This window comes from Desmodus rotundus, chromosome 4 (genome assembly GCF_022682495.2).
Source record: "Desmodus rotundus isolate HL8 chromosome 4, HLdesRot8A.1, whole genome shotgun sequence".
NCBI lineage: Eukaryota > Metazoa > Chordata > Mammalia > Chiroptera > Phyllostomidae > Desmodus > Desmodus rotundus.
Window position 1 is genome coordinate 135,151,788 of NC_071390.1, and position 15,434 is coordinate 135,167,221.

The 15,434-nt window shown below is 38.0% G+C and overlaps 1 pseudogene; it reads left to right on the forward strand.

Moving 5' to 3' along the window:
* The first annotated feature begins 345 nt into the window (after positions 1-345).
* On the forward strand, positions 346-13,556 carry LOC123478704 (ATP-dependent zinc metalloprotease YME1L1-like; annotated as a pseudogene).
* The last annotated feature ends 1,878 nt before the right edge of the window (positions 13,557-15,434 follow it).

Genomic DNA, 15,434 nt, shown 5'->3' on the forward strand with positions numbered 1-15,434 from the left:
GTAACATCATAGGAAGCATATTTAAAACCATAAAAATAATTACATTTTTCTTTCTGGTCACAAGGAATATTTTATAAATTTGTGGGAAAGTCCTTAGGTACTAAGATATAATCTATGGAAATTGATAGATGATGATTTAAACCAGTTAGGAACCATAATAACATGAAAATACAAGAACAGTCTTTTTTTAAAATGCTCATCCAAGGATATGTTTATTGATTTTAGGAATAGAGGAAGAGGGCAAAGAGAGAGAGAAATATTGATGGGAGAGAAACATCAGTTGGTTGCTTCCTTCACGTAACCCCTACTGGGGATTGAACCTACAACCTTTTGGTATACAGAACGATGCTGCAACCAACGGACCACCCGGCCTGGGCTAGGGATAATCTCAAGGGTATTTTGAGCTGTACTTAAAATGAGCTTCTTAATGTTAAAATACATCATTAATATGGGTTTTTTTGCCATTTTAACTGTAGTCTGAAAAATGAAAAATTGTCTAAACCAGGGTATTCTATTCTAACCTATGAAAAACTTGTTATGACAATTTTTGAACATGTGGAAAAATCAGAAAGAAAATTGTAGACATTAAGTACTTTACATCTAAATATTTTGTTATGTGTCACCCAAGAGTAAGAACATTGTCCTAAGTAAACAATAATTTATCCTACCAAATAACATTAAACCCTTTTTTCTTTTTTAAAAATATTTCATTGTTTATTCTATTAAAGTTGTCACACCCTATTTCTTAATATCATGTACTCTTCAGTATTTTTCAAATTTTTACCTGATGTTTCTGGAACTTTTTAAAATGTGTTTTTCATGGAAGAATATCAGTTTAAGGTTTGTGCATTACATTTGTTGTCCAGTCTCTTAAACTCTTTTTATGTGAATTTTATCTTGTTTATTGATAAATTTATTATTCCTTTCTTTGAAGATTCGTTCTCCTTTATGTCTGATATGTAGACAGTACTTAGATGATACAGGAAAACGAGTTATGGAGAAGATCCTGAAGTGAATCATTAGTAGAGACAAATATGTTTCTTTATGTTTTAGATTGTTGGGCATTGATGTGCCTTTAACCTCAAAATTATAAAAATTAAAACTTTGATTTTCAGATTTATATCAGGATTTGTTTTTGTTTCTTTTTTCTTTAATTTGAGTCATTCTTACATACTATTTTTTTCCTTTCAGGAATTCTTTTAGTTGGACCACCAGGAACAGGAAAGACACTTCTTGCCCGGGCTGTGGCTGGAGAAGCTGATGTTCCTTTTTACTATGCTTCTGGATCAGAATTTGATGAGATGTTTGTGGGTGTGGGAGCCAGCCGCATAAGAAATCTTTTTAGTATGTTTTCATGTATCTTTTATACAATACTAATATTTTTTTTTAATTCCAGGGAAAGAGGGTTTCTTTCTTTCTTTTCAGATTTTTTTGTTGTTGTTTATTTTTAGAGAGAGGGGAAGGGAGGGGGAGAGAGACAGAGAGAAACATTGGTGTGTGAGAGTAACATCGATGGGTTTCCTTTTGCACAACCCCAACTAGGGACCTGCTGGCAACCCAGGCATGTGCCCCAATGGGGTGAACTTTCAGTTTTCAGGACAATGACCAACCCACCAAGCCACACCAGTCAGGACAGAAGAGGGTTTCTTTCTTTTTTTTTTTTTAAGATTTTATTTATTTATTTTTAGAGAGAGGAGAAGAGAGGGAGAAAGAGAGGGAGAGAAACATCAATGTGTGGTTGCCTCTCGCGCGCCCCCTACCAGGGACCTGGCCCACAACCCAGGCATGTGCCCTGACTAGGAATCGAACCCTCGACCCTTTTGTTCACAGGCTGGCACTCACTCCACTGAGCCACACCAGCCAGGGCAAAAGAGGGTTTCGTACCCTTTGTTTGCTACTTAAGATTGATAGTGAGCTGAAACAGCTATTGTGGACTACTGTTTTCAGGTAATTTCATGTGTGAGATAAAACAGAACTGTATTTTTTTCACAAATATATTTGGAATAGCTAGTGGTAGTGTTAGATGTGGTTGGGTACTGTGGAAAAGCTATTTTTTTTTTAATTCAATTCATCATTTCTGTATTATGTAGTTAACCTCTGATGGCTGTGTATGGTTTCTACAACCAGGAGTAAAGAGTGAAAGAATACTCATTTTTATTATATCTTTATGGTATACTTTTCTTCTGAGGCTATCGTTCTTTAATCAGTAAAAAAAAACACACAAAACCTTTTTTTGTGTGTGTATTTTCTCCTTAATGAATATCTTTTGACAATCTTACAGGTTTTTAATATTATATTATTTTGTTCAAAAAGTGTTGATTTCATTAAACTTATTTGAATCTCCTCTGTTTTCCTAGGGGAAGCAAAAGCGAATGCTCCTTGTGTTATATTTATTGATGAATTAGATTCTGTTGGTGGGAAGCAAATTGAATCTCCAATGCATCCATATTCAAGGCAGACAATAAATCAATTTCTTGCTGAGATGGATGGGTAATTGACTCTGCCTGCCTTTCCAGTATGGCGATATATTTGGTAACAGTCAGGAGAGGAAAAATGTTATGTTTATAGGCAACAGAGTAGTCCCTCATGCAAGAAGTCAAGACAAGCTGTTCTCAGGATTGTATTGTTTTTAATTCTAATGGGGTAATTAATGTACCAACTCTGTTTAATTGGTGATATCTACACATTTTTAACATTTATTGTATTGTGACAGGAAGGCAGCGATTCCTGCTGAGACTAGTAGCCTATTTGGAGATGTGAAGGGAGAGCATGCTGGTCCCTGCCCATTTTGTACCAGACTGGAGTGCTGAGATACATTAAGAGCTTGCATCAGCATTCATAATATACAAAGCAAGAGCTGAGGTTGCTTTGAAAGAAGCAAAAACATTTGTTGTATATATATGAGACATTTTGGAACTAAATAGGAAGTCTAGGAGCAAATAATTTGAATAGATAAACTTGAAAATAATTTTTCAAAAATTAGAAGCCCAGGCTTTTTTGTGTCAGGTCATTTCTTCCTAAGTAGAACAAATATTTTGCAGGTATATAATTACAGATGATTTGGTAATTTATTATTAGCAGTTTTATTGATGTACAGTGGCCTAACATTTGTTCCTTTTAAAAATAGAGATATCATTTGGGGCATAAAAAATACTAGTCCATTTTCTTTGCTGTTAAGATTAGTGTTAAACAGTTTTGTGTTGAACATTTGTGTGTGTGTGCTGTTTTAATTTTTAATGAAAAGGTACTTTTTTTTTAATAGTTTCAAACCAAATGAAGGAGTTATCATCATAGGAGCCACAGACTTCCCAGAGGCATTAGATAAGTAAGTATTAAAAGAAGATTTGGGGGAAGTACTGATACATGCTGGAACATGGATGAACTTTGAAAACATCATGCTAAGAGAAGGAATCCCATCACAAACATCACATGTGATATGGTCCCATTTATATGAAATGTCCAGTATACATAAGTCCACAGCAGTAGAAAGTCGATAGATTAGGGGTTGCCAGAGAACGGGGAGATTGAGGAATGACTGCCAGTGGACATGGGGTTTCGCTTTGAGGGAGGATGAAAATATTCTACAATTAGATTGTAGTGATGGTGTACAGTTCTAAACATATTAAAACCTCCTGGATAGTGCATTTTATTTATTTTTCAAATTACGAGAGAACATTTATTTAGAAAGTCAGACGTAGAAAAAGTGAACCAGCTGGGCTGCATGGTCTCAGGAAACAAGTTAACAGAGAGGCAAGAGAAGGGCCCTTGGAGCTCAGGAAAAAGATAGGCAGAGAGAACGTGCCTGGGGGAAGGGAGGCGGGAAGACACTGGCGTGCTCAAAAGAGAGAGAGGGCATACGGATTTTCACTTTACATTGGTGACATGTTAATTATGTCCCATGAAACCTACTAAAATAACCTCTGACAACCTACATACCACACAAACTTTTTGTGGAGAGCATTTTAAAAATAAGATGTACTGTAGTTTTAATTTTTGTTGATGTTTTATAGAACTTAATCATATTTTTATTTCATCTAATGGTTTGTCTTTGCCTGAGACTCTAGATTAACATTCTCCTGTTACAGAAGTTAAGATGGGTATGTGGCTCTCAGAATAGACATGTGTAGAATTATTGGTTCCCTGCCTGACTTGCACACTTTTGTTTCTGAAGGTTGTGTACTATCTAGATGCACACATAATATGTATACAATGGTATACATTTATGTATACTGTTGTTCTGCCTTCTGCTTATCAAAGCTTATCTGAGCCATTTTCACAAGGAACTATCTGATACTTACGTTCAAAATTGCTTCTAACCTGTGGTTGCATTGTCTTTCCATCCTCTCCTTAGAGTGGTAGTCCTGTTTAACTTGACCTCAGCATAGACAACCTGTTAATTTTCATTTGTTTTGTATTCTTCCTTTAGCGCCTTAATTCGTCCTGGTCGATTTGACATGCAGGTTACAGTTCCAAGGCCAGATGTGAAAGGCTGAACAGAAATTTTGAAATGGTATCTCAATAAAATAAAGTTTGATCAGTGTAAGTCTAATTCCATGATACCAACACTGTTATCTTCATAAAATGGTAATATGTCAATCTGCCTTGTTTGTGCTTCTTACTTGATCAGTGTCTTAAGAGACCAGTTCCTTTATTTCTTTTTTCTTCCATTTATATAGCCTTAAAAAAAAGTCCATTTCATAATTAATGTATATCCAGGAGATTTTATCATTTTGAATCCTGCTTCTAATGAAAGTTTACTTTGGAGTATCTACATAGATAATACTTTAAGATGATACATGTATGTTTTTTAAGGTGAATGTAAAATATGAAATGATAGAAAAAAGTGTATGTTATGAGCACAGTGCCTCATGATATAATCACTTTGGTGCCAAAGGAGGGGAAAGCCACCTGTAAAAACACAAGGGAAGGACACACCCTAGGCCAACCTGAATAATAAAATATAGCTATTAAAGTTGCAGTATTTTCAAAGATATCAGAATCATGTGATAAAACCAAGTATGTTTCCTGTAGTAAAGGGTGCTTTCATGTCCAAAGTATTCCAAGGTGAAACTTAGAAAACAAATTGTTGTCTGTGAGTATGCTTTTTGGATTTGTTGTTAGGCCAGTAAAGATATAGGTCATAATTAAAGGTTTTTAAATTGTCCAATAAGTTTCTTTATTTTTCATGAAGTTATTTAAACTTAAGAACTTTTGTGATTGTCCCAATGGCAATTTTAATGGCATATTTAATAACAATTTTGGCTTTTTTCCCTTAGAATTTAGTAAAGTAAGTTTATTTTTTAGTTTCATTAAAATAAATATTTTAGCCCTGGCTGGTGTGGCTCAGTGGATTGAGCACTGGCCTGTGAACTGAAAGGTCACTGGTTTGATTCACAGTCAGACACATGCCTGGGTTGCAAGCCAGGTACCCAGTTGGGGGTGTGTGAGAGGCAACTGATTCATGAACCTCATGCACATTTATGTTTTCCTTCCCTTTTTCCATCCCTTCCCCTCTCTCTAAAAGTAAATAAATAAAATCTTCAAAAAGAATCAACCAATGAATGCATTAATAAAGTGGAACAACAAATTGATGTTTCTCTCTCTAAAAATGAATTAAAAAAGTAAATTAAAAAAAGATAAATATTTTAAATTATAGTTCATGATGGCTGTTTTCTTTTTTCTTCGGAAATTTGAGTTCTTTGTGACAGACTTTGTATTAACTGTTTTGCAGTTTTAATATTGTGTTCTTGTATCTGTATAGCTGTTGATCCAGAAATCATAGCTCGAGGTACTGTTGGCTTTTCTGGAGCAGAGTTGGAGAATCTTGTGAACCAAGCTGCGTTAAAGGCAGCTGTTGGTGGAAAAGAAATGGTTACCATGAAAGAACTGGAGTTTTCCAAAGATAAAATTCTAATGGGTAGGTTTCCTTTTTTTCCTATTTTACACTATTCGGTATGTTAGAGAATGAATTCATTTTGAGATGTTACGAAAAACAAAGATAGAGGAACATGAAAATTTTTATTTGAATGTAGCAAAACAATTTGTCCTCTTACACGCATATGTAGATTTTATAATTGTACTTTTGGGGGGCCATGGGTGTGCATGTTTTTACACTTGTCTGATATGGCTGATAAAAGACTAGTTAATTTTACTCTTTTAAGTATTTACTTTTTAGTTTAAATCTTGAATTAACTTCAAAACAAGTTAGTTATGACATTCCCTTTAAATTGGAAGTTTATTTTCTAGAAATAGAATTAAGCTTTCTTTTTTGATATAAGAATTAAGATGATAGTTTTGACAATTTTGGTTTTCAGTTGAAATTGTTGTAGTTTACAACATCTGTCCGGAAAAAGTCCCGCCGTTGTTAATATAATGAGAATGGTTTGCATACATCAATGTAACCTGGCATCCAAGGAGAGTGGACTGGAATGCACATGTGTGAACAATGATGACTTCACTGTGCTAGTCAGTGGGGGTGGTAGACACCGTTGAGTGTGCATGTGTACTGTGTGGCCGTCACATTCAAAATGACTGAGTGAGTCGAGCAATGAATCTGTACCACATTTTGTGTTAAGCGTGAACATTTCTCTGTGGAAGCTATTTGGATGATTCAAAAGGCCATAGCTATGGGCAACTGGCAACTGGCAGCTTCATCACAACAATATGCCCGCTCAGGCATCATGTCTCCTGATGAGTTTTTTGACAACACATCAAATCACCCTGGTGACTCAGCCCTGCTGCAGCCCAGATTTGGTGCTCTGTGACTTCTGGCTTTTCCCCAAACTAAAATGAGATCCAGGAAAGTAGGACAGGGCAGGTGAGGGTGATCGGGAAAACTGTGTGAGGTCCCAAGGTGCCTACTTTGAAGGGGACTGAGGCATCATTGTCCTATGTACAATGTTTCTTGTATCTTGTACCTTCTTCAATAAATGCCTTTAGACTGCAGGCCAAGATGGAAGTGTAGGTAGATACATTTTGCCTCCTTGCACAACCAAAAGAAAGACAACCAATTTAAATGCAAAAAATAACCAGAACTGCCAGAAAATACAACTGTATGGGAGTCTGACAACCGAGGAGGTAAAGAAGGAATATTCATCCAGACTGGTAGGAGGGGCAGAGACGGGCAGCCCGGTGGAGAGAACTCTTGGCAAGGTGGCGGCTGATGGAGTGAGCGGTCCCATGTTTTTGAGCGGATAAGCAAGGAGGAACAACTAGGGAGCGAGACCATGCAACCCAGGGTTCCATTGTGGGGAAATAAACCCTCAAACCCTCTGACTGAAAGAAACCTGGGGGGGGATTGAGGTGGTAGGAGAAATTCCCAGCCTTACAGGACAGTAAATTGGAGAGACCCACAGGGTCCTAGAACATACACAAGACCACACACCTGGAAATAGCACCAGAAGGACCCAATTTGTTTGTGGGTAGTGGAGGAAGTGACTGAAAGCCAGCCAAGAGCTGAGCAGGTGGCACTGTTCCTTCTTGGACCCCTCCCCCACATGCAGGGCCACAACCTAGAGACGTGGGCTGCCCCCTCCACTGCTGTGAATACCTAAGGCTCCACCCTTACTACAGACAGGTTCACCCAGACAAAAAAAATATGGCCCAAATGAAAGAACAGATCAAAGCTCCAATAAAAAGAACAACTAAGGGATGAAGAGATAGCCAACCTATTGGAGGCAGAGTTCAAGACACTGGTAATCAGGATTTTCACAAAAATGGTTGCATATGGTGGCAATACAGAGGAAAAAGTGAAGGCTATGGAAAGTGAAATAAAGGGAACCAACTGTGAAGGGAAAGAAACAGGGACTCAGATCAATAGTTTGGAGCAGAAGGAAGAAATAAACCATCAGCCAGAACAGAAAGAAGAAATAATTCCAAAAAATGAGGGGAGGCTCAGGAACCTCCAGGACAATTTTAAATGTTCCAACACCAGAATCATAGGGATGCCAAAGGGAGGAGAAGAAGAAGAGCAAAGAATTGAGAACTTACTTGAAAACATAATGAAAGAGAACTTCCCTAATCTGGCAAAGGAAATAGACTTCCAGGAAGCTCAGAGAGTCCCAAAGAACTTGGACCCAAGGAAGCAAACACCAAGGCACATCATAAATACATTATATTACATTACAGATGAGAGAATCTTAAAAGCATCAAGAGGAAAGGTGACAGTCACCTACAAAGGAGTTCCCAAAAGAGTAGCAGCTGATTTCTCAAAAGAAACCTTGCAGGCAAGAAGGGGCTGGGCAACAAGTATTCGGAGTCATGAAAGGCAAGGTCCTACATCCAAGATTACTCTATCCAGCAAAGCTATCATTTAGAATGGAAGGGCAGATAAAGTGCTTCCCAGATAAGGTCAAGTTAAAGGAATTCACCACCACCAAGCCCTTATTATATGAAATGTTAGAGGGACTTATCTAAGAAAAAAGATCAAAAATATGAACAGTAAAATGACAACAAACTCACAACTATCAATAACTGAACCTAGAAAAACAAAAACAAACTAAGCAAACAAAAGACAATAGAAACAGAATCACATAAATAGAGATCACAGGGAGGGCTATCAGGGGGAGAGGGAGGAGGGGAGAATGGGAGGGAAAGTACAGGGAATAAGAAGCATAAATGGTAGGTAGAAAATGGAGAAGCCAAAGAACTTATATGTATGACCCATGGACATGAAACAAGGGGGGAGTGCTGGTGGGAGGGGGGTACAGGGTGGAGGGGAATAAAGAGGAGGAAAAGAATGGGACAACTGTAATAGCATAATCAATAAAATATATTTAAAAAAATAAATGCCTCTATTGTTCATAATATGTGGCTGGATATTTTCCGGACAGACATTTTATATGTAGAATTCTACTCATTTTTAAACTTTTACTTTGCTTAAAGTATTTATTAGTCATATTAAATCATATTTCTTTGAGAACAACTTTGAGGCCAGTTGGTTTTATTCACTTAAATAGACCTCTCCTGTGGAGTGTTTTACCTGATCAAATGTTTGTCTTTAGGTCCTGAACGTAGAAGCGTGCAATTGATAACAAAAACAAAACTAGCATATCATGAATATGCTATTATTGCATATTACACTAGAGATGCAATGCCCCTCAACAAAGCTACAATCATGCCACGAAGGCCAACACTCGGACATGTAAGTATTTTGTAGGTGTTTTTCCTTTCTGATAGCACTTTCCAGAAGCTCATGTATAGAACTGCTGATAAAAATCACTGAAAAAGAAAATTGAACTACTTCTCAAGTTTGTTGATACTTTAACTTCCTGAACCATCTTGAAATTAAGAGATACTTGTGAAAGTTATCTGTTAAAGAATTTCCTTAATATTTCAAGTACTACACATTTACATTATGAAATCTGATTCTGGAATGACAACAAAGTATAGTTATTAAGTATATAATTGTTATTTTCCCTGCACAGAAGAAATTATATACTGGTTCAGTAGTTTTTCTAAGATTTTTCTTGTTGAGTACAAATTTTTATTTCCATAGCTTTCTATTTAGAGATATTTTAAATATTTTTGTGCAACAGAGGATAAAACAAGGCCTATAGTGGCATTATCTACCTGTTATTTATAAAACCCATTTTGCTTTATAAAGAATTTTCCTTATTTCATAAATTGATGGTTTTCTCGTCAGTCACCTGATGACCACCTGAATGTCTTTGGGCAGTCAGTATCATGCTGGTAAGTAAGGTGAGAGAGCCAGATGATAACTGATTATTGACATAAGTGTTTCAGAACTGTCTGAATTTTGCTCTGACTTTTATGGCTCAGTTGGTCGGGTGTTGTACTGCAAAGCCAAAGGTGTCTGGTTTGATTCCTAGTCAGGACACATGCCTGGGTTGCGGCTTCAGTCCCCTGTTGGGGTGCATGTGAGAGGCAACCAATGTTTTTCTCCCTCTTCCCATGTCTCTAAAAAAAAGAGAAAAAAACCTGTCTGATTTTTTTTCATCTGTTTTTCGATTGTCTAGGTGTCCCTGTTGCCTGAGAATGACAGATGGAATGAAACCAGGGCTCAGCTGCTTGCACGAATGGATGTTAGTATGGGAGGAAGAGTGGCAGAGGAGCTTATATTTGGAACTGACCATATCACGACAGGTTGGCCGTGTGGAGTGGCTTTAGTTCAAATTATGTTTGTTGGTTTAGAGGTATTTTTAAAATTGAATTCTATGTATATTTTTAAATTTTAGGTGCTTCCAGTGATGTTGATAATGCAACTAAAATAGCAAAGCGGATGGTTACTAAATTTGGAATGAGTGAAAAGGTATTGGCTAATTTTAATTGTCCTCATGTCTGAAATGATAAGTGCCAAGTCCTCTGTGAGGGAGGGTTCTCATTATTGATTGATAACATTGACTTGCCTCTGTCTTGATCCAAATGGATTTCTCCCAGCTTATTTTAACTAAACCTTATTTTCTGAGTAATCACATGTGGCATTGTTTCTCTTCTAGCTGCTCGAACAGTAACAGTTGTTGCTTCATGAGTTAACCAGATGATAAGACAATTATTTAGTTATTACTGTTCATATGACATAAGAGCCCACTCGCTGAGTTTGCCATACTTTACCCCTTTGCATGTATTTCACTCTCTTACATTACACTGTAGTTTCAGGAAGCAATTCTAACACTCTGAATTGTGGGTTTCTGGACTTGGCCTAGCTGCCAAGGTTGTCTAAGAAGGCACTCACAATGGTTTCAAATGTTCTCTCTTGCTCACTCTCTAATTTTAGTCTATACTTTCAGAAGAATGATGAAATTTCCTTGCCCTTAAGGCCATTTTTATATTGAATTTCTTCTTTGCCCCTACCCCCGTGAAATTTGTTTTCTTATGTATAGGATAGTACTTCCTCTGTTACATTTGTGTTTGGGTGTTTTCTTTTGTTGTTCAATTTCTTCCCATTCATTTTAGCTTGGAGTTATAACCTACAGTGAGTGATACAGGGAAACTGAGTCCAGAAACATAGTCAGCTATTGAGCAAGAAATCAGAATCCTTCTGAGGGTAATGATTGTACTTTTCTATGCTTTCTATTTAGCCATATAATGTGCCTAAGTATTCGGGTACTTACCAGATGACAACTGAAGGCTTTTGTTCTTAGAAATATGACTGTATGTAATAAAGATAACAGATGCACCATTGCAACCATGACTTAAATACGTGGTTAGAGAATCTCTCGTCATAGACTGGATATTTATTTTATTCTGGCCATAGGCTAAGAACAGTTTATATCAATGATTGTAAATATTCAGTCTTCCTTTATCTGCAAAACCATAAGAGATATTAGAATTGGGGATATTGATTATTGAGTCTTTATTGTTTTCTCATTCTGACATATATGCAACATATATTGTTATTTGCTTGTGCCTAGCAGTGTACATGTGGTGAGAAAACAGAATAAGTAAAACAAATGTCATTTTGGCTGCAGTGTCCAATACAGATGAGGGCAAAAGAATGTGTAAGAGTAGATTCAATGAGATCACTTAAGAACTGTGGTAGGTAATCTAGTCATGGTATAATGGATACTCAGATTAGGTTGGTGAAAAGTGGAAATTGAGAAACATGGGTGGGTTCAAGATATACTGATACAGTGGAATCAAAACGCCTTTGTGATGTTTTGGGTGAGAGAGAAGCTAACTCAGTCTAAAAATATAATTTTTTTTAGATTCTGCCTTATACAGCTAATTAGTTGTGTCACTTACTGAGCAAACACTGGCGACTAAGGTTGGGAAGGATGTAGATCATGCATTCAGTTTCGTATGTGTTACATTTGATGTGTCTTAGTGAAGATTAGAGGTTAGGAGAGAGATGTGGGTCTGGGGCTAGTTCAGAGGTTGGATATGTGTCCGATTGGGCACGCATGGAGGCAGGTCTTAGAATGGAGAAGGAGACTGGGTGGAGTGCCAGAAGTCTTTAGTGAGTGAAGACTCAGGTGGCATAGTGAAGGGTGTTGGGGAAAGCTGTAGTCAAATAGTATGAACTTCGAAGGAATGGTGCTTGATGGAAGACAGTAGTATAGTAATGGTCTGGAAGTGTTGGTGGGAACAAAGAGCTCACCTCTTTACCCTGAAGCATCTGGGATGAGAGTAAATAACTGCCATTTGGGGTTTTAGAGAAAGCAGTCTCCCCAGGACAGCCAGGTTTTGATGAATTCGAAGGAGGTAGAAGAAATGCTTTAGAGTAGTTAAGGGCGTGGGAAGTTTTTAATGGAAAAGTTTACAAGGTGTTGCAGAAGAAGTCTGACTTTCCAGAATTTTAATTCTCTTTCCCTTACTATTTATGTTATTCTGAGTAAATTATCTATGCTTTAGTACCTAGAGCATAAGAAATAATGCTTCTTTGCTTTAATACATTTCTGAAAATTCAGAATGCAAACTGGCAAAAATTGGGTTCTTGACTCTGGGTTTAAAATCATAGATTGGGAAGGCAGGAGGTACTCCTTCCACCAGCCAAGTTTACATTGTTATTAAGGGGACATGATTACTAGTTAATAGTATTTTAGTTCCAGATGTAATAATTGTATTATGTTTATATGATCTATGCTTTTGGTGTTAGTAAATTCACTTTTATATTTTCCATCAAGTTTTATAAGGGCAAAAATATGATTAAATACTCAGATGTTGGGAAAAACATTGTACAGCCAAATGTGTCACTGCCAAAAACAAATTGTTAGTAGTGATAGTACTTATAGCCTAATACACTTAATCCAGACTCGCATTTGGGAAGATAATTGAAGGATTTAAGTGACAAATTCAAGGTGGGTTACAAAGAAAAAATGCATTTAAACCAAGGATCAGCTGTAATAGTACCGTTACAGTTGTCGTGGATGGACAAGTGAGTATACTACCAAGTAAAAAAATGGAAAGGTAGATCTTTTCTGGCCATTCCAGATAAAATGGTGAAATCAAGAGGCAAAAGGATCACATTTCCTTCTTTTTAAGCATACAAATTGAATAGAGAAATAGATTTATGTGTTCATAGTCATTATTTAAAAAGCAGATAAGTAGAAAGTATACTTGAATTTTTTAGAGTAACTTTTTTCTAAGGTAATCATTTTTCTGTGTGATGGATTTTACAATTAAAATGGAGCACTTGAAAAATACAAGAGTTATTTTTGGGAATCAACCTTTTAAATGCTTTTATCTTTTATAAATAGAAATACATAGATTTCTCATTTTTAGGGTACATAAATTTTTTCCCTCATTTATGGTATTTGCTTGTAAGTTTTTTGCCTCTTACATATCTGCCTTTCTGTTTTAGGGCTCATATGAATGAGCAAAACATATCTTGAAGACTCATGCAAAAGAGTATAAGAATCTAGCTGAAGCTTTATTGATCTATGAGACTTTGGATGCCAAAGAGATTCAAATTGTACTTAAGGGGAAGAAATTAGAATTAAGATGATAACTCTCTTGAAATGGGTACATTGCTGGTTTTACTGCAAGAACATAAGTAGCATTGCAGTAAGCTCCTTTTGCAACATTTTTCTCCCATTCTTGATGTAGTACCGCTCAAGGGTGTGAAACACATTGTCAGCCTTTTGTCACATTTATCTAATTTTGGTTATTGTCATGATACATATTGCAAATTAGCAATCCATAACAAATATGTTAAAGAAAATAAAGAACTATTGTTACAGGACAAATGACTCAGACGAAGTTCTGGGGTAGCGAAGTGTGTATTTATGCATGCGGACCCAGAGGAGGCAGTCTCCAAATTCTGGGCCCCGGGGCAAGACGAAAGCCTGCTTATGTAGGCAGGGGGCTGACCATTACTATTGGTGCGAGAATGTGGGGCAGAGCATGGCATAAAGCAGGAAGCAGGGGCTTACGGAAGCAGAAGGCGGAAGTTAGTGTGGCGGCTTATGGCTTAGCAGGACTTTCTTAAAATGGAGTTTAGCTTTCCTGTCACATTCCCCCCTTTTGATGCTAAAAGGCGTTCTCAGCTCCTTTAGCATCACCATAGAGCTGGCTATAGTCCTGGGCATCACTAGTCTGCTGTCACTTCTGGTACTGATGCTGATAATTCTGCAGGTCCAGCACCTTAGCTACTGCACTACGAATGACTGTGGCTTCTAGATTCTGAACTAGGGTCCATAGGATGCAAGGCCCTAGGCTTATCCCCAGAATTATGAGTAAGGGGCCCAGGAATGGTAGTACCCATTTTAGCCATGCCTGTGCGTTGAGTCCTAGACTCCAGCTATCAAGTTTTTGGGCCTGCCCTTTTATATTTTCTTTTAGTTCCTTTACCCTTTTTGTTACTATGCCTGACTTGTTTACAAAATAACAGCATTCTTTCCCAAGGAGCATGCAGGTGCCACCCTTCTCTGCGGTGATGAGGTCAAGGGCTCGTCTGTTTTGGAGGACTACCTCAGCTAGAGAATTTATTTGCTGTTGAAGGGTGGTTAAAGAGTCGGCGACCTTATCCATATCATTGTTTAGTTGGGCTGATAACTGGTAGTAGGTGGAGGCCAACAATCCCATCGCCCCGGCCCCTCTTCCTATTCCTGTAAGTAGGCCTGCCCCTATAGCTATAGTGGCACCTACCCCCCTTTTCTTCCCAGCAAAGTCTCTCCTGCTGCCTAAGCTGCATGGCAAAAAGAAGCACTCCAAAACCACAGCTTCTCTTCTATTCACTCCCTCAGAACTGTGTGGTCCTCTCCATTCCTTCAGGACCACATGGTTCTCTCTTCTATGGCTGCCACACCTAGGTTTAAATCCCAGCGCCCATCTTCCTTTGCAGCCCCATTTCTGACTCCTCCTACAGTCAGTTATACCTGCCAGCATCCCCGTATTCTTCCAGCTTTACTGGGCTGCCATAGTAAGTCTGGGCAGGTGTGGCCCCATGGCGTGGAGCCAATCATCTCCAAGCTCTCACGCAGGCCCTGTAACCAGGGGGAGTTGCTAACCAGGGGGAGTTGTTTCCCAGCCCCATCTTGGGTGGAATTCGCTCCTAGCCCCCTGGCTCAAAGCAAGGCCACAGCTTTTTAACATATCCATGAAACTAGTTAAAGGTTATAGATATGTTAAATGACCGTGCCAGGGGTTAGCTGCAAATCTGTAGCTATCCAAAACAGCTCTGAATGGCCCTGTTCCATGTGTCCCTTCCCCCAGCTCAGGCTTGTCGGGGTGAGGACATCTTATATATATTTGTCTAATATTTCCTGGACACCTTGAGTTCTGGACCCCATTACAAATCCCTTCTTGGGGCCATTCTCTTGGCTGCACCCTGCTTCAACCCCTCCTTTATAATACCCCTTTATAATACCTCCTTTATACAACCCCTTTATAATCACATAAAGGACAATGGACGAACTTCTCGTCTTGTAACTACTTCTGGCTGGACATGGATGTCGTCCTACCTAACCTTGGGTCAGGGGTGCCCTGAAAGGGGTTGCAGCACAGAGGGAGTCCTTTCATGTAAGGGGAAGGAC